This window comes from Triticum urartu, chromosome 4A (genome assembly GCF_056163025.1).
Source record: "Triticum urartu cultivar PI428250 chromosome 4A, HENAU_Tu73, whole genome shotgun sequence".
In the NCBI taxonomy this organism is placed as follows: domain Eukaryota; kingdom Viridiplantae; phylum Streptophyta; class Magnoliopsida; order Poales; family Poaceae; genus Triticum; species Triticum urartu.
The window spans coordinates 248,010,478-248,038,106 of record NC_141876.1 but is presented as its reverse complement, the minus strand read 5'-3'; positions in this window follow the sequence as shown (position 1 = coordinate 248,038,106).

Here is a 27,629-nt window from a genome sequence, read left to right as displayed (position 1 = left end):
ACCTCGGTGAAGCTGCTTACATATTAGGCATTAAGATCTATAGAGATAGATCAAGACGCTTAATTGGACTTTCACAAAGCACATACCTTGACAAAATCTTGAAGAAGTTCAAAATGGATCAAACAAAGAAAGGGTTCTTGCCTGTGTTACAAGGTGTGAAGTTGAGTAAGACTCAATGCCCGACCACTGCAGAAGGTAGAGAGAATATGAAAGATGTTCCCTATGCATCAGCCATAGGATCTATCATATATGCAATGCTGTGTACCAGACCTGATGTGTGCCTTGCTATAAGTTTAGCAGGGAGGTACCAAAGTAATCCAGGAATGGATCACTGGACAGTGGTCAAGAACATCCTGAAATACCTGAAAAGGACTAAGGATATGTTTCTCGTATATGGAGGTGACAAAGAGCTCACTGTAAAAGGTTACGTTGATGCAAGCTTTGACACTGATCCGGACGATTCTAAATCGCAAACCGGATACGTGTTTACATTAAACGGTGGAGCTGTCAGTTGGTGCAGTTCTAAACAAAGCGTCGTAGCGGGATCTACATGTGAAGCGGAGTACATAGCTGCTTCGGAAGCAGCGAACGAAGGAGTCTGGATTTCATATCCGATCTAGGTGTCATACCTAATGCATCGGGTCCAATGAAAATCTTTTGTGACAATACTGGTGCAATTGCCTTGGCAAAGGAATCCAGATTTCACAAAAGGACCAAACACATCAAGAGACGCTTCAACTCCATCCGGGATCTAGTCCAGGTGGGAGACATAGAGATTTGCAAGATACATATGGATCTGAATGTTGCAAACCCGTTGACTAAGCCTCTTCCACGAGCAAAACATGATCAACACCAAGGCTCAATGGGTGTTAGAATCATTACAATGTAATCTAGATTATTGACTCTAGTGCAAGTGGGAGACTGAAGGAAATATGCCCTAGAGGCAATAATAAAGTTATTATTTATTTCCTTATAATCATGATAAATGTTTATTATTCATGCTAGAATTGTATTAACCGGAAACATAATACATGTGTGAATACATAGACAAACAAAGTGTCACTAGTATGCCTCTACTTGACTAGCTCGTTAATCAAAGATGGTTATGTTTCCTGACCATAAACAATGAGTTGTTATTTGATTAACGAGGTCACATCATTAGTTGAATGATCTGATTGACATGACCCATTCCATTAGCTTAGCACCCGATCGTTTAGTATGTTGCTATTGCTTTCTTCATGACTTATACATGTTCCTATGACTATGAGATTATGCAACTCCCGTTTGCCAGAGGAACACTTTGGGGGCTACCAAACGTCACAACGTAACTGGGTGATTATAAAGGAGCATTACAGGTGTCTCCAAAGGTAGATGTTGGGTTGGCGTATTTCGATATTAGGATTTGTCACTCCGATTGTCGGAGAGGTATCTCTGGGCCCTCTCGGTAATACACATCACATAAGCCTTGCAAGCATTACAACTAATATGTTAGTTGTGAGATGATGTATTACGGAACGAGTAAAGAGACTTGCCGGTAACGAGATTGAACTAGGTATTGGATACCGACGATCGAATCTCGGGCAAGTAACATACCGATGACAAAGGGAACAACGTATGTTGTTATGCGGTCTGACCGATAAAGATCTTCGTAGAATATGTAGGAGCCAATATGGGCATCCAGGTCCCGCTATTGGTTATTGACCAGAGACGTGTCTCGGTCATGTCTACATTGTTCTCGAACCCGTAGGGTCCGCACGCTTAAGGTTACGATGACAGTTACATTATGAGTTTATGCATTTTGATGTACCGAAGGTTGTTCGGAGTCCCGGATGTGATCACGGACATAACGAGGAGTCTCGAAATGGTCGAGACATAAAGATTGATATATTGGAAGCCTATGTTTGGACATTGGAAGTGTTCCGGGTGAAATCGGGATTTTACCGGGTTACCGGGAGGTTACCGGAACCCCCGGGGAGCCATATGGGCCTTCATGGGCCTTAGTGGAAAGGAGAAAGGGGCAGCCAAAGGTGGCTGCGCCACTTCCCCCTCCCCTAGTCCTATTAGGACTAGGAGAAGGTGGCCGGCCCCCCTCTCTCTCTTTCCCCCCCTTGGGGAATCCTAGTTGGAATAGGATTGGGGGGGGGGAGTCCTACTCCCGAAAGGAGTAGGACTCCTCCTGCGCCTCTCTCCCTGGCCGGCGCCCCCCTTCCCTCTTGGCTCCTTTATATACTGAGGTAGAGGCACCCTAGAACACACAAGTTGATCCACGTGATCTATTCCTTAGCCGTGTGCGGTGCCCCCTGCCACCATATTCCTCGATAATACTGTAGCGGAGTTTAGGCGAACCCCTGCTGCTGTAGTTCATCAAGATCGTCACCACGCCGTCGTGCTGACGGAACTCTTCCCTGACACTTTGCTGGATCGGAGTCCGGGGATCGTCATTGAGCTGAACGTGTGCTCGAACTCGGAGGTGCCGAAGTTTCGGTGCTTGATCGGTTGGATCGTGAAGACGTACGACTACTTCCTCTACGTCGTGTCATCGCTTCCGCAGTCGGTCTGCGTTGGGTACGTAGACAACACTCTCCCCCTCGTTGCTATGCATCACATGATCTTGCGTGTGCATAGGAAATTTTTTGAAATTACTACGAAACCCAACATGAACACCACGTATTCCATTGCCTCCCCATGAAAACGACGCCGTTTCTCCGTTCCACCCAGCCGGTTCGCTGCCCGCTGAATAGGACGCGTTGCTCCCGTCCATTGCCTCTCCATGTACACAAGCCCTGGCTGTCCATATATATATATGCGCAAGTACACGCTCGAGACCCCGCTCATATGTATGTATGTGGCCGTATTTACTTTCTTGCACCCTGGCCGCTGTACGTACGTGTACATGCTACGTGCGTGCCTCTACTATGACACGTGCGCGCCTCTACTACGACTGGTGCCCTTCCTTACACGGCCACGGTTCATCGTTGCAGCCTACAGATAGACCGATCGACCAGTATGTACATACACGTTCACGACCAGAAAGGCAACGCTATATATGCTTCGACCAGGTGGGTCCCAACTGTCAGGCACTTCCTTGCGTGCAAAGATGTAGCTTGTGGGTCCCAACAGTTAGGGGGCGAATCATTTTTTTGCCCATAATATGGACGCACTTCCTTGCGTGCGAAGATGTAGCTGGTGGCTCCCAACAGTCAGGGGGAAACAATTTTTTTCGTGAAATACAATGGCCCGTCTGGTGGGTCCCTACTGTCAGGTGGAGGAATCATTATTTTCTGCGTAATAAGGAGGCACCTCCTTGCTGCTGCCGTGGTCCCAGTTGTCCGCCTCTCCACGTACACTACTCTTCCGATGGAAGTCGTTCCTTGACCATGCCGCGCCGAGAGCACCAGAGCGGTGGACGACGGCGAGGCCTAGGAAGGGGATGACGCGGAGCCGGGGAAGACATGGTAGTGGATGCCCACGTGGAGAGGAGTACGAGAGTTCATTGTTTCAGCTGTGGTGTGAGGCCGCCGTCGCCGCAGGGCCTGGCCAGTGGTGGCAGTAGTAGGGGGTGGTGAGGCCTCCGCGGTAGCACAGCCGGCCACGGGAGGCAAGACCACGCGATGGTTTGAACGGCTGGAGCAAGAAAGTCAGAGGTTGAAGAAGCAGGACGACCGTTGGATGTTAACAATCCAACGGTCACTGGTGATAGAATCATTTATTGACAGTTGAGAAAGCCCTCTGTCCGCGTCAACTTAGTAGGCCCACAAGTCAGCCTCCCACTATGATGGGTCCTAGCTAGTAGGGGGAGTATTCATTTTTGTGTGCGTAATAAGGAGGCACTTCCTTGCGTGCGAAGATATAGCTGGTGGGTCCGAGCTGTCATCGGGAGTATTCATTCTTCGCAATAAGGAGGTACTTGCTTGCATGCTTCCATGGACCATGTGGGTCCCAACTGTCAACCTCTGAATGTACATCCCTCTTCCGTTGTTGTTGTTTGTTGACAAAGTTGACCACACCGTGCCGAGAACACCATTGCGATGGACGATGGCGAGACCCGGGAAGGGAATGACCCGGAGGCAACGAAGCCACAATAGTGGAGGCTTGTTGGTGATCAGAGGGATGGCCTGGCCAATGGTGGGAGTAGTAGGGGGCGATGAGGCCTGTGCGACTGCATAGCCGGCCACTGGAGGCAGGAGCAGGCGGTCCCGCCGACGCTGGATTTGGCGGCTGGAGCAAGAAGATCATAGATTGAAGAAACACGACGGCCGTTGGATTGACATCCAATGGTTATGTCTGCTAGAATTGTTTGTTGACGTATATAATAAGTAAAAAAATCTTGCATATGTGTCAACTTAATAGGCCCACAAGTCAGACCATTACCTATTTTTTAATAATTTATATATAGCTCATTGCAACTTTTTAGGCAATTTATTGCAGTCTGTTTGTTTCTTGGCTAGGGCCAGGGTTAAAAATTTAAACGAAATTTCGCCTATTTCTGTGAGTTCCAAACTATTTTTGATACAAAAATGTCGAGCCAAATTTAAAGTACTTTGAAGATATATTTAAATTAGGTTAAAGCCCAGTGAAATAGGAATCTGAAAATGTGAATTTTTTTAGAAATTATAAAGTAATTGCCAATTTGTAATCTGTTTGTATATTTACAACCCATTTCATACTACTTTCAAGATTTGCAGGCGTCTTGAAAGAGTTGCAGCCCATCAGGGCTTAGAAAAATAAGTAGCTGGGCTCATTTTCAGAAAAAATAGACTAGTCTCATTTTCACAGAGAAAAAATAGCTGGGCTGGTCATATGGTGAACATAAAATATAAGCCTGGGCTAGACGGGCCACAACCCAGTTGAAACCCTGCTACGTCTCAACAATAACAAAGAAAATACTGCTCGAGCAGCTACGTCCCAGGTGTCAGCCGATCCTGTGTTGTTCTCTTGTCTATTGACTATATACGCTAACAATGTCGTGGGTCCAAGATGTCAGGAAACCACTAGGAGGAAGCATTTTCTTTTTCCATACGTGATACGTCTCCAACGTATCTATAATTTTTTATTGTTCCATGCTGTTATGTTATCATTCTTGGATGTTTTATAATCATTTTGTAGTCATTTTATATAATTTTGGGGCACTAATCTATTGTCATAGTGCCAAGTGTTAGTTCATGTTCTTTCCATGTTTTTCACATCGCAGAAAATCAATATTAGACGGAGTCCAAATGACATGAAACTTTAGGAAGATTTTTTTTTGACCAGAAGGAACATGTTGGGCCCCGGTTGCACCTGGGGGGTCCCGAGGAGGGGACAACCCACCAGGGCGCGCAAGGAGGCCCAGGCGCGCCCTGGTGGGTTGTGCCCACCTTGGGTGCCCCCCGTACCGCCTCTTTGCTCTATAAATACCCCAATATTTCTAGAACCCTCGGGTAATCGACGAAATATTCAACCAGCCGCCCCAGAGTCTAGAACCACCAGATCCAATCTAGATACCATCTCACATGGGATTCACCACCTCCATTGGTGCCTCTCCGATGATGCGTGAGTAGTTCTTTGTAGACCTTCGGGTCCGTAGTGAGTAGCTAGATGGCTTCATCTCTCTCTCTTGATTCTCAATACAATGGTCTCTTGGAGATCCACATGATGTAACTCTTTTGCGGTGTGTTTGTTGGGATCCGATGAATTTCGAGTTTATGATCAGACCTATCTCTTTATATCCATTAAAAGTATTTGAGTTTCTTTGATCTCTTTTATGCATGATTTCTTATAGCCTCGTATTTCTTCTCCGATATTTGGGTTTTGTTTGGCCAACTTGATCTGTTTATCTTGCAATGGGAAGAGGTGCTTTGTAGTGGGTTCGATCTTATGATGCTTGATCCCAGTGATAGAAGGGGAACCGACACGTATGTATCGTTGCTACTAAGCATAAAACTATCAGGTCTATCTCTAAATAGATAGATCTTGTCTACATCATGTCATAGTTCTTATTGCATTGCTCCGTTTCTCCATGAACTTAATACACTCAATGCATGCTGGATAGCGGTCGCTGTGTGGAGTAATAGTAGTAGATGCAGGCAGGAGTCGGTCTACTAATCTTGGACGTGATGCCTATGTAATGATCATTTCCTGGATCTCGTCATGAGTATTTGAAGTTCTGTCAATTGCCCAATAGTAATTTGTTCACCCACCGCTTTGCTATTTTTCTCGAGAGAAGCCACTAGTGAAACCTACGGCCCTGGGTCTCTTTCTCATATTATTTGCCTTTTCGATCTATTTTTATTTGCTTTTATTTTCAGATCTATTAAACCAAAAACCCAAAAATACCTTGCTACAATATTTTTTGGCGTTTGATCTATAAATATTTACAACTTTCTCGCGTCCATGTGTCATTCCTGGCATCGTTACCCAAAAGGGATTGACAACTCCTTTAACACGTCGGGTTGCGAGTGGTTGTTATTTGTGTGCATGGGCTATTTATGTTGTGTTGCTTGGTTCTCCTATTGGTTCGATAACATTGGTTTCAGATCTGAGGGAAATACCTACCACCATTGTGCTGCATCATCCCTTCCTCTTTGGGGAAATACAGACATAGCTTCAAGCGACATAAATAAGCTGACATGGTGGGCCCCTAATGTCATCCTCTCCATGTACTTCTGTTGATTCCTATAGTTTGTTGACCATGTTGACAACACGAGAGGGCGGCACCGTGGCGAGCTCAGCAAAGTGCGTGGAGCGCGACAGCGATGCCTCGGACGTCGGCGGTAACGATTTAGGAGACGGTGGGGCGGTGATGCATGCGCTGAGGTAGAGCCAGTTGTGGGAGGTGGAAGCAGGCAGCCCCGCTGGTGCTGGTTTGGTTTTGGCGGCTGGAGGAAGACAGGTCTGAAGAAACACGACATACTGTAAAAGCAGTAGTAGCACTTAACAACCTTAACTGAAACCAGCAGGGGCACTTAACAACCATAGCTGAAAGCAGTATGAGTACTTATACAGGTTCAACCGTACAAAGCACGCCTCGAACAGTGCTACTTTGCCTACAGTTAACCAAGGGTGAGACCGCCAAGCCCCATGACAAGGCCCAAGCGCCACCCCGTGCATCCACAACCTTGTGAAAGCAGCTTCATCTCGCAATGTGGCCAATAAACAAGGTATTCACTTTAGAGCCATGGAAAAGCAGGAAAATAATCTTCTGTCCTATTCTCCAAGATGGACGGGCCTTCATTATTTGAGACCACCCATGAATAAGTATCTTTTCACCTCCAAGGGGAATGGAGTAGGTTGACATAAATATCATGTTGTGACCAAGCGCAAGTCTGATCGGACAATGGTCAGGCATCTGTATAGGAACAATAGAACCGGGCAGTCTCTATTTCAAGAAGATCACGGCTGTAAAACTGTGTATAAGCAATAGTTTATGAACAACATATATAACAGAAAACAACACGTACCATAAGTTTCTCGACATAGTTGGACCTGTTCAACGAGTGCAGCAGTGGCACACATATCCCACATGGTCTTCCACCATTGAAACGCCCCACAAGGACCTCAAGATGATCAATAAAGTGTAGGAACTTGTGGATGTCGTCCCAGTTAACTTCAGTGCCATCAGTAACAGCCGAATTCTTACAGAATAACAAACGAGTAGCCTGCTTAACTCTAAAAAAACCTACACGTGCCACCAATTATAAGACAATATTAGTTAGAAGTAGCATCTTCGTGAGATATTTGATGCTACTTCTAAAGTTAAATTGTGATTAGTTAGAAAAAATAGGAGGATTAAGAAGTAATCGAGGCAACAAGCAAGAACTAGATACAAAACTAACATGGATGAACAATTGGAATGGCGTCAGTGTGGAAGATCTCAGTGAAGATGAGACCAGCTTCTGCTATTTCCATCAACATTCATGTGCCAACTTTCAGTCTGTAACACTGGAGAAAGTTTATCCAAGTTCAGCCATAAAAAACAGTGATCTTCTTGGTTCATGAACCCAACTCGGAACTTATATCCATGGCTTGTCTTCACTGTGACCATTAAATTGGTGTATTCAGTTATGGCAAGGCTAAGCATCTTGAGTACATGTGTTCTGGCAGAGCAAGTAATGCACTTTAGGAAAAATAATATGAGAATACAATGTATTCCCTATCGAAATCTATAAATAATTTCCTCCTTCACGTCAGTGTTGACCATGGTACTAGTACCTCTTGTCCAAATATAGAAACCCAAAATTCGAAATTAGTCAACAGCATGTTCAAAAAACCCCACCCTCCCAGATAGAAAAGAGGATTCTAGGAACATACTGTGCACGGTTTTAAATCCTGTGTTACGATCAGAAGGAACAAGTGTGGCGTCTCACCGAGGGTGCAGAAACCTGTAGGGTCCTCACAATTTGGGCACTGCAAATGAAACACACTAGATTCAGTAGGAAGGAAAATGCTTCAACGGCGGCGGCTGCCATCCTAGGATTACCAGCGACCAAGGAACTTGGATTTATCGGGGATGGATGAAGAATTCGTACTTGGTTCTCCATGAGAAAACTGTATGCAATCACTGAGAGGGGGGTTTTGTCTGAACAAGAAGACGAGGTAGAAGGGGATTCAGGCCCAGTGAAATATTGTCGCTTTGTCCATCCAGCTTACTGCTAAAGCTGGAAAGGTGGGTGGTTTTGTGATTTGACGGCTCATTGGGCATTACTGCGGCGCTACGACCGGGGTGTGTCTACTGTGCAGTTGTGCACTCTACGTTGGTGCATATGGCATGTGGACCCCGTTGCCGGATGCCCCACATATCAGCGAAAGGAAGTAGAAAGAGAGGAGTAACTAGTTACACAGAAGTATATTTTTGACAGAGAGATACTCCCTCTGTAAAGAAATATAAAGATCTTTTATACCACAACTTTATACATAAGAAAAATCAAGTGGAATATATATAACATATATAATTATAAAAAATAGAGTTTTTTTAACACGGTATAAACGAGTTGGTGATGATGGTGTGCCTGCCATCCTGCAATATAGGCCGTCCGATTTATATCTGATGGATAGGAAGGAAACTATGGCAATTTTGAAAAAAGGTACCACACACTTCTCCACATTTGCAAATAAGGCCTTCCCTCGTTGATCCTTTTCTCTCACAAGATAAAATACTCATACAAATGCATCTTGATGTTACGTGTAATGCACGGGCATTATGGGGGTTCAGCTAAGAATATAATACTCTGATAGGTTCACGGTTCTGGAATTTGGGCCACAGTCCGGTGGGCCTCCATATTTGGGGGGCCCATGTGTTCTACCTTAGAGGTTTTCATATTGCACGCGATCGGTACGGCGCTGGTATTAGATGTTGTCGCAAGGCGAATACACAAAATTGAATAAAGCACGGTAGTTGTTGGAATGAAAGTGAACGACAATTCCTAACAAGCAATTAGAGTTGTAATTCTATCAACGATATACCATGTGATAAATAATACTGTCATACTACTTATACACACATGACACTTGTTTCACCATCCCAGATTATTACATCAAAATCTCTCGGAGGATAGATCAGTTCGGTAGTTGCGTGCTGCTACTGAAGAATTTCAAAGTTGATTTGGACCAGCTCTCCTTGGCAAGAAAGTTCGATTTTTACATCATCCCCTACCGCAAGGTATGATTTAGATTTGAACCTTGACCATCCTTTAGCATCAATCATCATGAGACCATCCTTTGTACTTATGGTATATTGAGCAGGTTCATTCACACCAAGGCTGCGTATGGTAAGAGAAACTTGGCCACAGTCGCCTGGATTGTTGAACAACTCCCTCATGCTCTAGGAATTTTCTGTCAGCAAACAAGAAGACATACACAAACAGTTAGATCAACACAGTGAATCATATGAAACAACATGGAAAGAAAAAAGAATAAAGCTCGTGGATGGCCCATGCTTACCAATAAGGTGGACATGTCGGTTTTTGTAAGGACTTTGGTATATGAAGTGCGAACTGCAGCCCAGTCTGTTGCCGGTGCAACTGCTGGTTTCGTTGGCACTGCACGGTCTGGAGCAGATGCAAGTGCAAGTGTTGGTCCACGTGCCAAAGCCTTTGCTGGTGCCCGTGCCGGTATGACTGGTAATGCTGCTGCTGCTGCCGGAGATGATGCTCCTTGTAGAGCTGGTGCCGGTGTCGGCGCAGGTGCCGGTGTCGATGCCCGATCCTTCGGTAGATCAGCCTGATCCACTAACACGGTCGGTGCCCAATCCTCAGCTGGATCAGACTGAGTTGCTGCCACTGTCAGTGCTAAAGCAACTACCGGTGCTCGATCCATTGCTGGAGGTGGTATAGATGTGCGAGATAGTGGTGATCGTGTCTGGTCTTCTATGATCAGCTTTCTAACTTGACTAGGCTCTGTGATCATTATCTACTCTTTTTCTTCATTTCTTTTAAACGCAAGAAGGACTAATTCTGGGTTGTTTGTTAAACCAAACTGTAGTTCATCATAGGGATTCAGCTTGTACTCAGACAACAAACCGATCCAATTTTTTCCAGTAATATAAGTGATGGACAGTGCCTTCGTTACTGACACGGCATAAGAAGTGAAACCTGCAAAAATGGCCATCGTAGAGCAAACCAAACAGTTTATTCTGTGATGAATGTCACATGGCAAAACCTGCATCGTAAAATTGCAGCAAAAGAAAGAAAACATGACATTAAATCAATAAGATTTAGACAATAAATCAACAAGATATACTTGATGTGACATGAGTGAATCCTTACCAGGAAATCACTATGTTGAAGTACTAAATAGAAGATTGATCATCCAACTACACGTGGCATGCAGGGCGCTACTCCCACAAGCAAGACAGTCCAAAGGTCGTGACAAATCGTATGGACCGAACATCCATGGGACTGGAAATCCTGGTGGGTGCGATAAACCCTACAATGCATACAGATATTGGAGCGTAACCATAATTGATAAACCGTCCTCACAAAAAAGATTATTTGGATACTTGAAAATACATAGACTGAATTGAGTGGACAGACATTAAGATAGACTGTTCTCAGGACTCACCACACACCAAAAGCGGCATTACTAAACAATACAAGGTTCACAAACACAAATCAAGTACCAAACAATAGTACTTACTGCAGACAAGCAAAGTTGCACTAATTAAACTCTACAGACTATTTCTTGCCACAGAACTATGGTATGAACCCCGCTTAACTGACTAGGCCATGGAGTTCGTGAGAGATGTCTACCTGAACCATCACCATCTCGTCAACCTTGGAGAACCTAATAGAGTGGTCTTTACACTAAAAAAACATGATGATGAAGACATGCCGCATCAGATTTTCAGGAAGCTTTACAAGAACCACACCCTTCGTAACCGAAGGCACAACTAGGAAATTGTTGTGGTCAAGTACAACCTCGAAAACACGCCTGACAACAATGCTACAGGAAAATACTAGTTCAGGACACGTGGTGACAAGGACACAATAACCGGATAGTTTAGCAGTAGAACTCATCCTCAGGTCTTCCAGTGCACACGACATGACATTGAGAACTTCATCTCCACCGCAGACCTTGTTCTAATTCAAACAGAAACAAAAAAATTATTACTACCTCCGTTCAGAAATATAAGATGATTTTCGATATTTTACTCCATATATGACTACATATATGCACAGAAATGAGTGAACAAAGACACTATAACATGTGTTCAAAGGCATGAGAGCAGAGGGATTACTTGCAATATCCATAACACAAGTTACTGAGGCAAATATACCCTCTTCAAAGGTATCATTGATGTTCATAAACTAATCTATAAAAATCAGTGTCAAATTCTCGCATGTTTTGGTCAAAAGAGGAATTTAGAACCGTCATTTGGCACACAAAAATCACATGCAAGATCACCCAGAATGTTGTACTACTAGTATTAGTACTGCGTGTTAGATGAAAAAACACAATCAAGATCGAGAGAAAGATCATCAAGAAGAGATGTTACCTAGACTTGCTTAATGAGGTATCCCGGAGAGGGGGGCTTGGATAGGGCGATGTCTTTGAGCTTGTCTAAGGTAGTCTCGGCGGGGTGCTTGCGCCTCTTCGTACCATGAGCCTCAACGGTTTTGGAAAGAGCCATGGACATCACTTTGGCTGGTGCTCCAGCTGTAACACCTCGGACACACCCGCCGGTGGTCGTTACTCCTGGCGGGATCTAGACTGCCCCACAGATCAATACTAGTCTTTTCTGCACACTTTGTCGTCGGTCACCCATCCTGAAGCTACTCCAAGCTGGGCACGCTTAACTTTGGAGTTCTGTCCGAATGGGCTCCCGGTAAAGAAGGAATTCCTTATTGATATGAGTAGTCTATCATCCCTAATAAGCCAGGCTATCACACCAGCGTCCATCAAGAAACTATCAAATATAAATATAAGAAAATAAACCATAATCACAAACCCAAAAGAAGAACATAGAGGGAGCTATAGGATCAGTCTCGGGGTTGCAAGACCAGGCCTTGGCCAGAATCAACACCATTGATGCGCTCACCTTTCCTTCTTTGGGAGAGAAGAACAATGGCAGAAGTAGTTGGGGGATTTTCTTGAATAATTGAGGAACAAGATGAGGGAGAAGCGAGTGGGGGTTTTCTTCAAGAGAGGAAGTTGAGAGAGAAGAGTGAGATGATGGTTGCTTCGTCTGTCCAACTTATTGTTGGAAAGGAGGGGGTTTTGTGATTTGATGGCTCATTGGGCATTACTGCAACGCTTCGATCGGGGTAGTCTACCGTGCAGTTGGGCACTCTACTACGGAGTAATTGAGTGCATGGCTGATGGACCCTGATGCTGGCTGTCCCACACGTCGGCGAAAGTGAGTAGCAAGGTTCCCGATGACCGTCGAGGAGGATCCGCATGGTAGAGTGTGTCCACTGTTTTTCTGATGAAAAAAATGATTACAGCAAGCGTTTCCACTCTTACGACGGAGGAGTGCAAAACACGACAACCACTTGTACATACACAATGCTCGTACTACTACGCATGTGCAGTGGTTCATACGTCAGTGCTGCATAATCTTGTTTCTGGTGTATTAAGATATGACGGTAACAAATGATGTTGTGCGCATGTCAACAATATGAACAGTAATGTAACATAGTAGTACCGCTTTTTTGACTATCCGGTCGAGAATGAACGGTGAGATCAGTGTTAATAGAACAATGTCTATAGCACACGGAGAGTACGGTGCTATAGTACTCCATGAAACATGAACCATATGAAGCACGGATCAGTGTTAGGTAGGGTGTATGAAGGGTGCACAGGATGGGAGCAAAAGTTCCCTTCTCGACCCACTTTTGGGTGTTTGGCAGAGTGCATGAAGGGTGCATGAGTCCACACTAGTAGGTTAACACAAATTCACGAAGATGGAGCAACTATATTGAGATGAGAATGCAACCAAACACACCCACACGCTTTGTGCTACAGTGACTGATCTGCACCGTCTGAGTTTGATCCAACGGTCATGATGCGCCGAGACATGGACGTGCCCATGCAGAGGACACCTAAACACTAGTGAAGTCCCTCTGCTTCTCGAAACGCACGATGTTGGTGATGCATGGTGCAACCGCCCGCAGAGCCTGCTCCCGGTCGATGCGGGCCAGCTCGTCGAAGACGGCGTCCAATGGCATGAATGGATTCCGGTGACGGAGCCCTGAGAGGATTCGCCTAGCAACAGTGATGGCAGCCCGCAACCCCTCCTTGTCCAGCTCGCCCCCCACCATCGCACGGAGATGGCTTAGCTCCTCGGAGGTATAGGTGAAGAAGGAGACCAGGTCAGGAAGTCGCAGCTCATTTAAGTCGACGGGTTGGTCGAACGGGTTTAGCCCGATGGCCGGCATCGTCGCGCTGGCATGACGGCATGCATCGTGCAGCCGCAACATGTGCGTAGCAACTTGGTCCACCAAGTGGCTGAGGTGATTCTGGACCTCGTCATGATCGGCCCGCTCGCGCTCCAGCCGGCTCCCCTGATGGCCCATCGTAACTCTCGCTTTCTGCAGCAACGCCACTGTGACAGCCTGATTTTTGGCCCTTTCTTTTTCTTTTGTTTTTCTGAGGTTTTTGCTTGAGTTTTCTTTTTCCGTGGCTTTGTGGTCTGGAAACTGAAGAAATGCCCTCTTCTTTGCTTCCAGAGTGGCTTGTCATTCCCAAATCCATCCCTAGACCCTGTCACTTTCATCCTAGCCCATATCACAATATTCTTTTTATTGGGAATATTCCTTTTCTATTAAAGGAATAACCCAATTTGCCCTAGGTTGTGAAGCAACCTTTATTTCCATCACTCCTAAAATTCCCAAATAATTCTCATAAATTGTTTGGGTCCTATATTCATCAAATATGGCAAAATATTTCATTTGCCATGTTCCCCATCATGCTCAAATAATTCATTTCCTATTCTACCCAAAATGGCAGAATGTGAAGCAAGTGCCAGTTATCTTTTCCCAATTGACCTCAAACTCCTGGGACACCTTTTCTTGTCCATATCATTGCCACATGGCAAAGTGCAACCTCATTTGCCTAGTAATTATTTAATTCTGATTTTCCAAAGTTCCAGTCCGAGGGAACTAGTTGTGAAGGAAGTACAAGCTAGGCATATCCAAATAAGTTGTAGTTTTGCATGGCCCTTGATATAACCAAATCTTCACTCTCCACCGAAGTAGAGCTCATGTCATGCCTCCATGTGAGGTCACCATCAATTCTTTGATTTTGTCCAAAATTTCAGTTTGAGAAGCAAGTATATTGTATCTTGCTCCATTATGGCTGCCAATTTTTCTAGGCCTTCTGTTACCCCTATAACTTACCTCCACCCATTTTGGGCATGTTTCATCGAGCCATTTGTCCTCTAGAATTTTTGTAAGTTTCTGGTCAGTGGAAATGTTTGTGAAGGAAGTACCATTCTGGTTTATCCAATTGGTATGAATCCTTTTGCAGCATCTTCATATGGCCAAATAAGCTTGCCTTGCCAAAGTTCATCTCAAGTGGCTCCATTTGAGAGCATCATTATGATCTTCATTTTGGACCAGATTACATAGTTGTAAAGCAACTATATTAATTAGTGCTCCAATTCTTCTCAAAATTACCAGGATGTAAGTCCTTACCCTGAACCTACCAGACAACTCCATTGACCTCAACCAAGTCTTTGTGGATCAGCAGTGCTCGATCAAGTTTACTGCAGTAAACTTCAGAGGTGGTTTACCACTTAACCATGTCACTTTTAACCAATCTACCTCATCAGATGCAACCTCCCCAGGAAGTACAAGCCCCCAGACATTGTCTGGCCAGCTGTGTGCCACTATGTGCACCAGTGCGCGCGGTGACCACCGCTTTGGCATGAAGTGTGTGCGGCCAGAACATCGTTTGTGCTCGGGCCCCTCCTCCTCTCATCATCTTAGCGCGTGTGAGCATGTCCATTGTCTTCCTCTCGTCGCCGCCGATCACCTGGACCCCTCTCCCCCTCCGTCCGCTTGCTCACCGACGCAAAATGCTGCGTGCCCATGGGTGCACTGTGGCCGACCGAGCTTGCTCACAATTAACCAGAAGCATTCAAGACAAACAACAGCATGGCAATTATCATGTTCATGTTGCCTTTGGATTCTTAGTGGATATTATGATTATTTTCATGATGGTATCTGGTATTATTTTGGGAGTATTACTTTGGATGTCATGTTGCTCATGTCATGTTGTTACGAGGATCTCATGTTAATTCCTGTTTAACCTGTAATTACCATGTTGTTGTTTGTCTTGAATGCTTTTGGTTAATTGTGAGCTTGCAAGTACATTCAATGTACTGACCTGGCGTGTCATGCCAGCTTGCAGGTCGTGCCTGGATTGCTTGCTTGTTTGGTGTTGTTCCTGTGATCACGAGCTAGGCTAAGCGTTCCAGCCAGAGTCCCTGCGGAGTGGAGTTTACCACCGTCGTCGTTGTTCCGCTGCCAATAGTTTTTCCGCTGCTAGAGTTATTCCTCTGCTTCGAGTTGTTCTGCTGCTTGCATAGAGCAACAGAGGATGGTGTAGTGTCGCCGGCTTTCCTGGGGTGGAAGAAATCACCGGGACAAAGTGCGAGAAACTCGCGGAAAGGAATCGCCGGAAAACGTACACTCTTAGAAGGGGCTGAATAAGGGGCAGGGGCAAAATGGTCATTTTAAGAATGTAAAAACATGGTGAAAATGATTCTATCAGAACGGGCTCGACGAAACGAAGAAGTGGGCTTTGGATTCACCTCAGTTGGAGTTGCGAGCACAAAGATATAAGGGTTTTTCTGCCAGAGACCCATCTGTAAGAAAAATCTTTACAAACTGGGCCTGGACAGAAAAACAGAAAGCGCACTTCCAAGAGTACGCCTCTCTGCAGCGAAAACATATTCTGGTATCCTGGAATACAACACTGCTTAGCATAGAACAAACCAGCTTTCTATTATTACACGAATAAGATTACAAGGTCTCCGATATTACAATGAATAACACCGGCACGGCGACACTACGCCATCCTCAATTGCTCTATGCAATCAGCAGAACAACTCGAAGCAGTGGAATAACTCTAGCAACGGAAAAACTATTGGCAGCGGAACAACGACGACGGTGGTAAACTCCACTCCGCAGGGACTCTGGCTGGAACGCTTATCCTAGCTCGCGAACACAGGAACAACACCAAACAAGCAAGCAATCCAGGCACGACCTGGAAGCTGGCATGACACGCGAGGTCAGTACATTGAATGTACTTGCAAGCTCACAATTAACCAGAGGCATTCACGACAAACAACAGCATGGCAATTATAGGTTAAGCAGGAATTATCATGAGATCATCAGGATAGCATGGCATGAACAACATGAACATAATACTGCGAGAACAATATGAGCATGTCATGAACATATGAATCTGTCGATACTAACATGCAACATGATAACACTACATGCACCAATTATTCTGCTCGGGTTATCTCGCAACCATCACACGGAGCACTTACCAACCTCGGACATCACACGAGCATCTCAGGATCAAATCAAGCTTGGTATAAACAATACCGTAGTAATCATTAAATGACCACAAGGAGCTTGATCTTTTCCCATGATTCTCGCACAACATCACGAATATCCAACAACTCGGTATCCTCGATACCACGGTGATCATTTTGGCGATCACAACCATGACCAACACTTGGTCTCAAACGGTGATCATTCCGGCGATCACAACCATGACCAACACTTGGTCTCAAACGGTGATCATTCCGGCGATCACAACCAACTTATCTCCTCATCGAACCGGGGTTGTCATTAATCAAGTTATTATTAATAATGTTTACCCACGGTGGGACCGACACGAACTGGGCCCTTATCCGCGGCCGCGGTTATTAATAGGTTTAATATACACTCTACAGAGGTAGCACACTGTACCCACACCACGGAACCCATGGCCTCCCACTCCATTCGGGTGGACCAACGGCGTTCCGAAAAAACCGATCTATTGTCATGACACTCTCCCGGCCACTCTGACCCACAACGAAATGGGCTAGTCCTGGGTGGCCCCGTGTCTACCAAAGACACCCCAACCACCGTCGTGGTCAAAACTCCCTCACAGGGACCGGTTCCATAAAAATAAAAATAACGGACACACAAGGTTATGTCCGCCTATACCGACTTGCATGATAGTCATGCAGTAGCCATGCTTTTCAACTTGAATATTTATTAAATGATTGCTTAAAATATGGTTATCGTTGTTTCGGAAATGCTTCTGGGAGTGTCCTTACTTCTTTGGTATGTTATTATGCACCTGGTTATCATGCCCTGCTAGTTGCTAGTATTACTTTCATATTGACATGCTTGATAGTAGTACATGTTGGGTTTGTCATGCTCTTCGGTGCATGACTAACGTCGGTTACCGAGTACTGTTAATAGGCATTGTTCTGTTGCTGTTAGTTGGTTAAGTGTTACTCGGTGATGTTATTGATAAGTTCTTGCATGTTATTATGGTTGATGCTAGTGGTCATGTTATTTTATACTGTGAGTAGTGTTGCACTTGTAATATTTATGCTCGTAATTATGCCATGTTCAGTTGGAGATTATTCCATAGTTGATATGATGGACAATTATGTTGCATTCCGTGATTATGTTGATATTATGCTCATGCATTGTCATTGCATCATGTTAATTCATCATGGCTCAGCATATTGCATTCAAGTTTAACCAGATTTAATTGAACTTGAACAACTGTTGGCTGAGTCATGGTGCCGCCAGATCGAAACTGACCAGTGCAACCACGCTTACCGTATGGGTAAGGTCCTAACTGGGTCCATTGTCGTGCATCTCACCGGTGCCTCCCACGAGGGAAGGTTATGTGCGTGCTTACCCTGATCAGGTAGGCGGACATAACCTTGTGTGCCCTTTGTTTTTATTTTTATGGATCCGGTCCCCGTGAGGGAGTTTTGACCACGACGGTGGTTGGGGTGTCTTTGGTAGACACGGGGCCACCCAGGACTAGCCTAGTTGGGAGTGGGTCGGAGTGGCTGGGAGAGTGTCACGGTAGTAGATCGGTTTTATCGGAACACCGTTGGTCCACCTAAATGGGAGTGCGAGGCCATGGGTTCCATGGTGTGGTTACAGTGTGCTGCCTCTGCAGAGTGTATATTAAACCTATCGATAGCCGCGCCCGCGGATAAGGGCCCAGTTCGGGTCGGTCCCACAGTGAGTCAACAATATTAATAATAACTTGATTAATGACAACCCCGGTTCGATGAGGAGATAAGTTGGGTGTGATCGCCGGAATGATCACCGTTTGAGACCAAGTGTTGGTCATGGTTGTGATCGCCAGAATGATCACCGTTTAAGACCAAGTGCTGGTCATGGTTGTGATCGCCGGAATGATCACCATGGTATCGAGGAAACCAAGTTGTTGGATATTCGTGATGTTGTGCGAGAAATCATGGGTAAAGTTCAAGGTCCTTGTGGTCATTTAATGATTACTACGGTATTGTTTATACCAAGCTTGATTTGATCCTGAGATGATCATGTGATGTCCGAGGTTGGTAAGTGTTGCGTGTGATGGTTGCGAGATAACCCGAGCAGAATAATTGGTGCATGTAGTGTTATCATGTTACTTGTTAGTATCGATAGATTCATATATTCATTCCATGCTCATATTGTTCTGCCAGTATTATGTTCATGTTGTTCTTGCCATGCTCATATTGTTCTTGCCATGCTATCCTGATGATCTCATGTTAATTCCTGCTTAACCTGTAATTACCATGATGTTGTTTGTCTTGAATGCTTCTGGTTAATTGTGAGTTGCAAGTACATTCAATGTACTGACCTGGCGTGTCATGCCAGCTTGTAGGTCGTGCCTGGATTGCTTGCTTGTTTGGTGTTGTTCCTGTGTTCGCGAGCTAGGATAAGCGTTCCAGCCAGAGTCCCTGCATGGTGGAGTTCACCACCATCGTCATTGTTCCACTGCCAGTAGTTTTTCTGCTGCTTCGAGTTGTTCTGCTGCTTGCATAGAGCAACTAATGATGGCGTAGTGTCGACGTGCCGATGATATTCATTGTAATATCGGAGACATTGTAATCATATTTGTGTATTTATAGTAAGCTGGTTTGTTCTATGCTAAGCAGTGCCGTATTCTAGAAGACTTCTCCTCGATCTCTCGGCTGGAATACGTGGCGTTCCGGCGCTGTGGCACCCTGGCTCAGAGAAAACTGGAACTCCCCATATTCTAGCCTAGAGATCGAGGAGAAGTCTTCTGGAATACGGCACTGCTTAGCATAGAACAAACCAGCTTTCTATTATTACACGAATATGATTACAAGGTCTCCGATATTACAAAGAATAACATCGGCACGGCGACACTACGCCATCCTCAGTTGCTCTATGCAAGTAGCAGAACAACTCGAAGCAGCGGAATAACTCTAGCAGCGGAAAAACTATTGGTAGCGGAACAACGATGATGGTGGTAAACTCCACTCCGCAGGGACTTTGGCTGGAACGCTTATCCTAGCTCGTGAACACAGGAACAACACCAAACAAGCAAGCAATCTAGGCACGACCTGCAAGATGGCATGACATGCCAGGTCAGTACATTGAATGTACTTGCAAGCTCACAATTAACCAGAAGCATTCAAGACAAACAACAACATGGCAATTATAGGCTAAGCAGGGATTATCATGAGATCATCAGGATAACATGGCATGAACAACATGAACATAATACTGCTAGAATAATACGAGCATGGCATGAACATAGAAATCTGATGATACTAGCATGCAACATGATCACACTATATGCACTATTTATTCTGCTCGGGTTATCTCCTAACCATCACACGCAGCACTTACCAACCTCTGACATGACACGATAATCTCAGGATCAAATCAAGCTTGGTATAAACAATACCGTAGTAATCATTAAATGACCGTAAGGAGCATGATCTTTACCCATGATTCTCGCACAACATCACGAATATCCAACAACTCGGTATCTTCGATACCACGGTGATCATTCCGGCGATCACAACCATGACCAACACTTGGTCTCAAACGGTGATCATTACGGCGATCACAACCATGACCAACACTTGGTCTCAAACGGTGATCATTCCGGCGATCACAACCAACTTATCTCTTCATCGAACCGGGGTTGTCATTAATCAAGTTATTATTAGTACTGTTGACTCATGATGGAACCGACACGAACTGGGCCCTTATCCACAGGCGCGGCTATCGATAGATTTAATATACACTCTGCAGAGGTAGCACACTGTACCCACACCACGGAACCCATGGCCTTGCGCTCCCATTCGGGTGGACCAACGGAGTTCCAACAAAACTGTTCTACTGCCGTGACACTCTCCCGGCCACTACGACCCACTCCCAACTGGGCTAGTCCTGGGTGGCCCCGTGTCTACCAAAGACACCCCGACCCCCGTCATGGTCACAACTCCCTCACGGGGACCGGATCCATAAAAATAAAAACAACGGGCACACAAAGTTATGTCCGCCTACCTGATCAGGGTAAGCACGCCCATAACCTTCCCTCGTCGGAGGCACCAGCGAGATGCACGACAATATACCCAGTTAGGACCTTACCCATACGGTAAGTGTGGTTGCACTGGTCATTTTCGATATGGTGGCACCATGACTCAGCCAACAGTTGTTCAAGTTCAATTAGATCCGGTTAAACTTGAATGCAAAATGTTGAGCCATGATAAAATAACATGATGCAATTACAATGCATGAGCATGATATCAACGTAATCACGGGATGCAACATAACTATCCACCACATCAACTATGAAATTATCTGAAACTGAACATGGCATAATGACGAGCATAAATATTACAAGTGCAACAATACTGATTGTATAACATAACATGACCACTAGCATCAACCATAAATAACATGCAAGAACTTATCAATAACATCACCGAGTAACACTTAACCAACTAACAGCAACAGAACAATGGATATTAATAGTACTCGATAACCGACGTTAATCATGCACCAAAGAACATGACCAACCCAAGATGTACTACTATCAAGCATGGAAATATGAAAGTAATACTAGCAACTAGCAGGGCATGATAACTAGGTGCATAACAACATAGCAAACAAGTAAGCACAATCCCAGAAGAATTTCTAAAACAATCATAACCATATTTTAAACAAGCAATCATGTAATAAATATTCAAGTTGAAAACCATGGCTACTGCATGACTATCATGCAAGTGGTTATTGTGGCTTGCCTGGGGGTGAAGAAGGCATCAGGAAGAAGTGCGGTGAAGCCGCGGAAAGAATTGACTGAAACAGTTCTCTCTCAGAGGGGCTGTTTATGTGCAAGGGCGAAAAAGGTCATTTTCATAGTGTCAAACCAAAGTGAAAATGAAACCAATAGAATGGGATCGATGAAACGAAGAAATGGGCTTTGGAATCACCTCATTTGGAGTTGTGGTTAAAAAGATATGATGGGTTGAAGTTTAGGGACTTTTCTGGAAAAATATCATCACAACCAAGTGCCTGAGTGTAACACCCTCGATGCGACTATATCTCCCACGTGTCGGGGCACGACTTAGAGGCATAATTGCATTGAAGGCATATGTCACAAGTAAGGTAATCTTTACAACATCCCATGTAATATAATAATAAAGGGGAGATAACATAGTTGGCTTACACTCGCCACGTCAATCAACATACATAAATAACATTACATCATCCAAACACTCATGGCCCGACTACGGCGCCAAAATAAAAGATAACCCAACATGCGACACGGTCCCAATCACCCCAACTGGGCACCACTACTAATCATCAGGTAAGGAAACATAGTAACGTTGAGAGTCCTCGTCGAAGTCCAACTTGAGCTCGAGCGCGTCACCTCGAGCGGAATCATCAGGCCCTGCATCTAGTGTAATAGTAATCTGTGAGCCACAGGGACTCAGCAATCTCGCACCCTCGCAATCAAGACTATTTAAGCTTATAGGTAAGGCAAGGTAAATATGTGGAGCTGCAGCAAGCGACTAGCAAATATGGTGGCTAACCTATTCACAAAAGAGAGCGAGAAGAGGAGGCAAAGCGCGAGTGCAAAATCTAGAGAACATCCTGCGCAAGCATTACTCCAACACCGTGTCCACTTCCCGGACTCCGCCGAGAAGAGGCCATCACGGTAACTCACACTGTTGATTCATTTTAATTAAGTTAAGGTTCAAGTTATCTACAACCTGACATTAACAAATTCCCATCTGCCCATAACCGCGGGCACGGCTTTCGAAAGTTCAATTCCCTGCAGGGGAGTCCCAACTTAGCCCATGACAACAGTCAACGAAGGAATAGACCTCCTCCCAAGACGTTCCGATCAGACTCGGTATCTCGGTTCTACAAGACACTTCGACAGGTTAAAAAAAGACCAGCAACACCGCCCGAATGTGCCGACAAATCCCGATAGGAGCTGCACATATCTCGTTCTCAGGGCACACTCAGATGAGCAAGACATCGGGTAGGCCAGCCCAGAGTTGCCCCTGGTAGCCCCGGACATCGCTCGGTTGGACCAACACTCAGAGGAGCACTGGCCCAGGGGGGCTAAAATAAGATGACCCTCGGGCTCCGGAAACCCAAGGGAAAAGAGGCTAGGTGACAAATGGTAAAACCAAGGTTGGGCATTGCTGAAAAGCTTTAATCAAGGCGAACTATCAAGGGGTTCCCATTATAACCCAACCGCGTAAGGAACGCAAAATCCGGGAACATAACACCGATATGACGGAAACTAGGGTGGCAAGAGTGGAACAGAACACTAGGCGAGAGGCCAAGCCTTCCACCCTTTACCAAGTATATAGATGCACTAAGATAACAAGATAATATAATGATATCCCAACAAGTAAATAAATGTTCCAACAAGGAACGGCCTCCGATCTTCACCTGCAACTAGCAACGCTATAAGAGGGGCTGAGCAAAGCGGTAACATAGTCAAACAACGGTTTTCTAGGACAAGGTGGGTTAGAGGTTTGACATGGCAATTTGGGAGGCTTGAAAGCAAAAGGTAGGCATCATAGCATTGTCATAGCAAAAGAGCGAGCAATCTAGCATAGCAAAGATAGTAGTGATTTCGAGGGTATGAGCATCTTGCCTGCAAAGTTGTCAGAGTTGACTAGATCCTCGAAAGCAAACTCAACGGGCTACTCGTTAGCGAACTCGTCTCCCGGCTCTACCCAAACAAGACAAACAAGCAACAAGGACACAATCAACCACGTGCAAAGCTCAAACAATATGATGCAAAGATGATATGCTATGCGGGATGCAATGCGGGATGCATATGCAAGATTTGACAAAGGGATGCATGAACCTGGCCTCAAGTTGGAAATCCAAGTGTGCCACTAGAAAGAAGAGATGAAATCGCTTGAAAACAATATAAAGAACGCCGGAATCGGAGTTACGGTTTGGAAATGGCAAGCAAAACAAATATGACACCGGTCTGCGATTTACAGCAAGTAGTCATCTAAATGCAATGAGATGAACATACTACAGCACTCAAACATGACAAAAAAATACATGGCAGGGATTCATTCATGATGCTTAACAAAATTCTAGCACTGAGCTATGGCCAAATCATCCATTAACAGGTTCAAACAAGCATGGCAAAAATGCATATGGCAAACAGATTTCAGACTTAGTGAAATTAACACTTGTCTGGAATTTCAGATCAGGTAGCACTCTTCGGAGCAACAAAACTACATTCTACAGGAACTGAACATGGCAAAGTAAAGCATGACATGGAGCTACTGAAAGAGCTTAACAAAAGTCCCTTAGTGACCTTGAGCCAAAAGGGATCAGAAAATACAATTGCAAGCATGTGAACTTGGCAAAAACATAATCAGTTCTCAGACTTGGTGAAAACTGGAGCATGCTGAAAACAGATATCAAGTAGGCATGTTTACGAGCTCGATGCACTCACTATGGAGCAAGTCATGGCAAACTAAGCATAGACCCATCAATAATACACAAAATGCAAGCTAGACATGGCAAGAACAATAGCATAGCATGCACGGATCAACTATAACATCCTCGGCAAAATCGCTAACAAGTAGACAATCTGCCCAGATTCACAAAGTAGCAAAAGTAGCGCTTGATTGACTCAAGCTAGGGTGCTCCATAATTGCAAACAAAGACATGGATGGATAGAGCACTACAAGATTAACAAAACATCCTTACTGATCATCCTCAAAAGAGGCACGGATCACTCGGAAACAACAAGAACATATGGCCATATGAAATAAACAGGTCAAGGACTTGGTGGAATTGGTAAGTCCCTGAAATCAGCACTACCAAGTGCCTCACTTTGCAAGCTCGTGCTAGTCACCACACACATCACAAAAATACATGGGTTGCACCTCTGGGAAGATGGCAAAACCCTTAACAAAACATATGTAGAGCTCATGGGCATATCATGCACACAATAATCATGGCAAAAATGACAAATATCTAAATGGAGCAGCAGATCTGACAATTATCTCAAGTATCCCTCTTCTAACAGCATTTCGGGCATCAAGATGAACTCAAATGAAAATGATGCAATGGAATGAAATGATGTACTCTCTGAGGTGAACATTTTGATATTCCATATGCCCGAATCGGAGCTACGGATGCCAAGTCACGATGCGATGAAGATGGCAAGATAATTAGGGTTTCGGGGCAAAAGTCAACCGAGATATTTTCAGATCTGGATCTGGCATGGATTACGGAGCAGCCCGCCGGAGTTACTGTTCACGTCCGGAGAAGAAGCTTGCCGGAGGAGCTCGGACGAGGCCGGGGCGGCGAGGAGGCGGCAAGGAGGCGGAGCTCGTCGGAGCGGCGGCCGCCGGCAAGGGAGCGGCGAGGCGGCGCGGGAAGCGGCGCGGTGCTCCGGCCGCCGGAGTCGGTGAGGGAGGCGGCGGAGCCGGGAGCTGCGGCTCGGGACGAGGCGCGGCCTGGCGGCGGAGCAAGCGGGCTCGGGGGGCCTCTCGCGGGCTCGCCGGGCCGGCGGCGCGGGGCGGCGGCGCCCGCTACGTGGCGCCTCCTGGTAGGCGCGGGCAGCGGCGCGGAAAATGTCCGTCGGCGCGAATTTTTGTCCGGCATGGCGCGGGGAACGAGGAGCTAGGTTTTTCGGTAGGAAGGAGAAGGAGATTTTTGGGGGTTCTTTAAATAGGCAGAGAGGGAGCTAGGAGAGTCCAAATGAGGTGCGGTTTTCGGCCATGCGATTGTGATCAAACGCTCTAGATGATGGAGAGGGTTTTGGTGGGTTTTGGGCCAAATTGGAGGGGTGTTGGGCTGCAACACACACGAGGCCTTTTCGGTCCCTCGGTTAACCGTTGGAGTAAACCAAGGCCGCTTGGCAAGTCTCGGTCCAATCTGGAAATGTTTAATCCCCACACATGAAAGAAAGCAAGAAATGACCACCAGAGGAGAACGAAGCGCCGGAATGCAAAACGGACAACGCGGAAAATGCTCGAATGCATGAGATGAACACGTATGTAAATGCAATGCACATGATGACATGCTATGAGATGCATGACAACGATAACAACACACGGAGACAAAAACCCGAACCCGAGAAAATAAAATAACTTAACGCCGGAAACGGCAAGAGTTGGAGTACAAATTAGGAAAGTCATATCCGGGGTGTTACAACACTCCACCACTACGAAAGGATCTCGTCCTGAGATCTAGGACTGAAAGAACGCCGGGTACTCAGAACGGAGGTGATCCTCACGTTCCCAGGTAGCTTCACGGTCGCAAGCGATTACGCGCGGCTCCTGGAAGCCCCCAGCCCCCTCGTCTTGATGTTGGTCTTCGTTCCTCCTTGGCGGTGGCAACAGAGAAGGAAGGCCTACGTTGCCGCGCGGGTGATCCTCACGAGGCTGATCTCCCAGCCTCCCTCGCGAGGCTGGTCCTGCCAGTGATCCTCGCGAGGTCGGTCACACCACCCTTGGCGAGGGCCACGGTCTTCCCATCATCCACCACCTCTTCCTCCTCCTCGGCCATAGCCCCTGTCGTTGCGCTCGGGGCATCGGCCGACACGTCCATCTCTCACGGCCCTGAGCTCTTGACATTCGTTGGTGTTGTGGGTGTGGAGGTCGTGGTACACGCAGTACCAGCTGCCCTTGGATGACTCAGGCTGATCCCTGCCTCGCTTGGTGTCTGGTTCCGCTGCTAGCACGGCAGCCCCCTTGCACTTCACGTCCTTGGCCTTGGGATTATTCTCTTCTAGGTCGGCAGCCGGGAGTTCGAGGAGGGAAAGGCGCCCTTCCTCAGCCCCGGCGCACTTGGTCGCCAATTTGAACAGCTCCAGGGATGTGCATAGGTCTTCATGGATTGCTAGCTCCTCCTTCATCTTGATGTCGCGTATGCCATCGGAGAAGGCCGAGATGAGGGCTTATTCAGTCACCTTGGGGATCTTGAGGCGAGTGTTGTTGAAGCGCTGGATGTATTTCTGCAGGGTTTCCCCTTGCTGCTGCTTGATGCGGCGCAGATCGCTCACGCCCGGGGGCTGGTCGCGAGTGCCCTGGAAGTTGGCGATGAAGCGAGTGCGCATCTCGTCCCAGGAGGAGATCGTGCCAGGAGCCAGGTTCAGGAGCCAGGTGCGGGCCCCGTCGTTGAGCGCCATGGGAAACCAGTTCGCCATGACCCTTTCGTCTTCGTTGGCGGCTTCGATGCATAGCTCGTAGAGATGTAGGAACTCCGCGGGGCCCGCCGTGCCATCTTAGCGAGGGGGCAGGTTAGGCTTGAACTTGCCTGGCCATGCGACGCCGCGTAGCTCGGGGGTGAGGGTGCGGCAGCCTGCCGTGGCCACCAGCGCCTTTTGCTGGTGCTGGGCTTGTTCCTGGGGATTACCGCGCGCCGCCGCTTGGAGCAGCACGGGGTCTTGGCGTGGAGGTGCAAGGACGCGATCTTGGCGCGCCGTCGCTGGGAGCGCGCGAGCACCTTCTTGGGGGCGAGGGATCTCATGACAGCTCCTTTCTTGCTGCGTAGGTGCCGGACGCGGAGGGTCTCGCCCTGGGGCTGCGCGCCTTGGAGCCAGGGTGCCTCCTTGGGGAGGAGGTGGTGGAGGCACCTCCCGATCCTCGCCTCCTGCGTGGAATGGAGGGCGAGGCAGCAAGAGGGACGGCA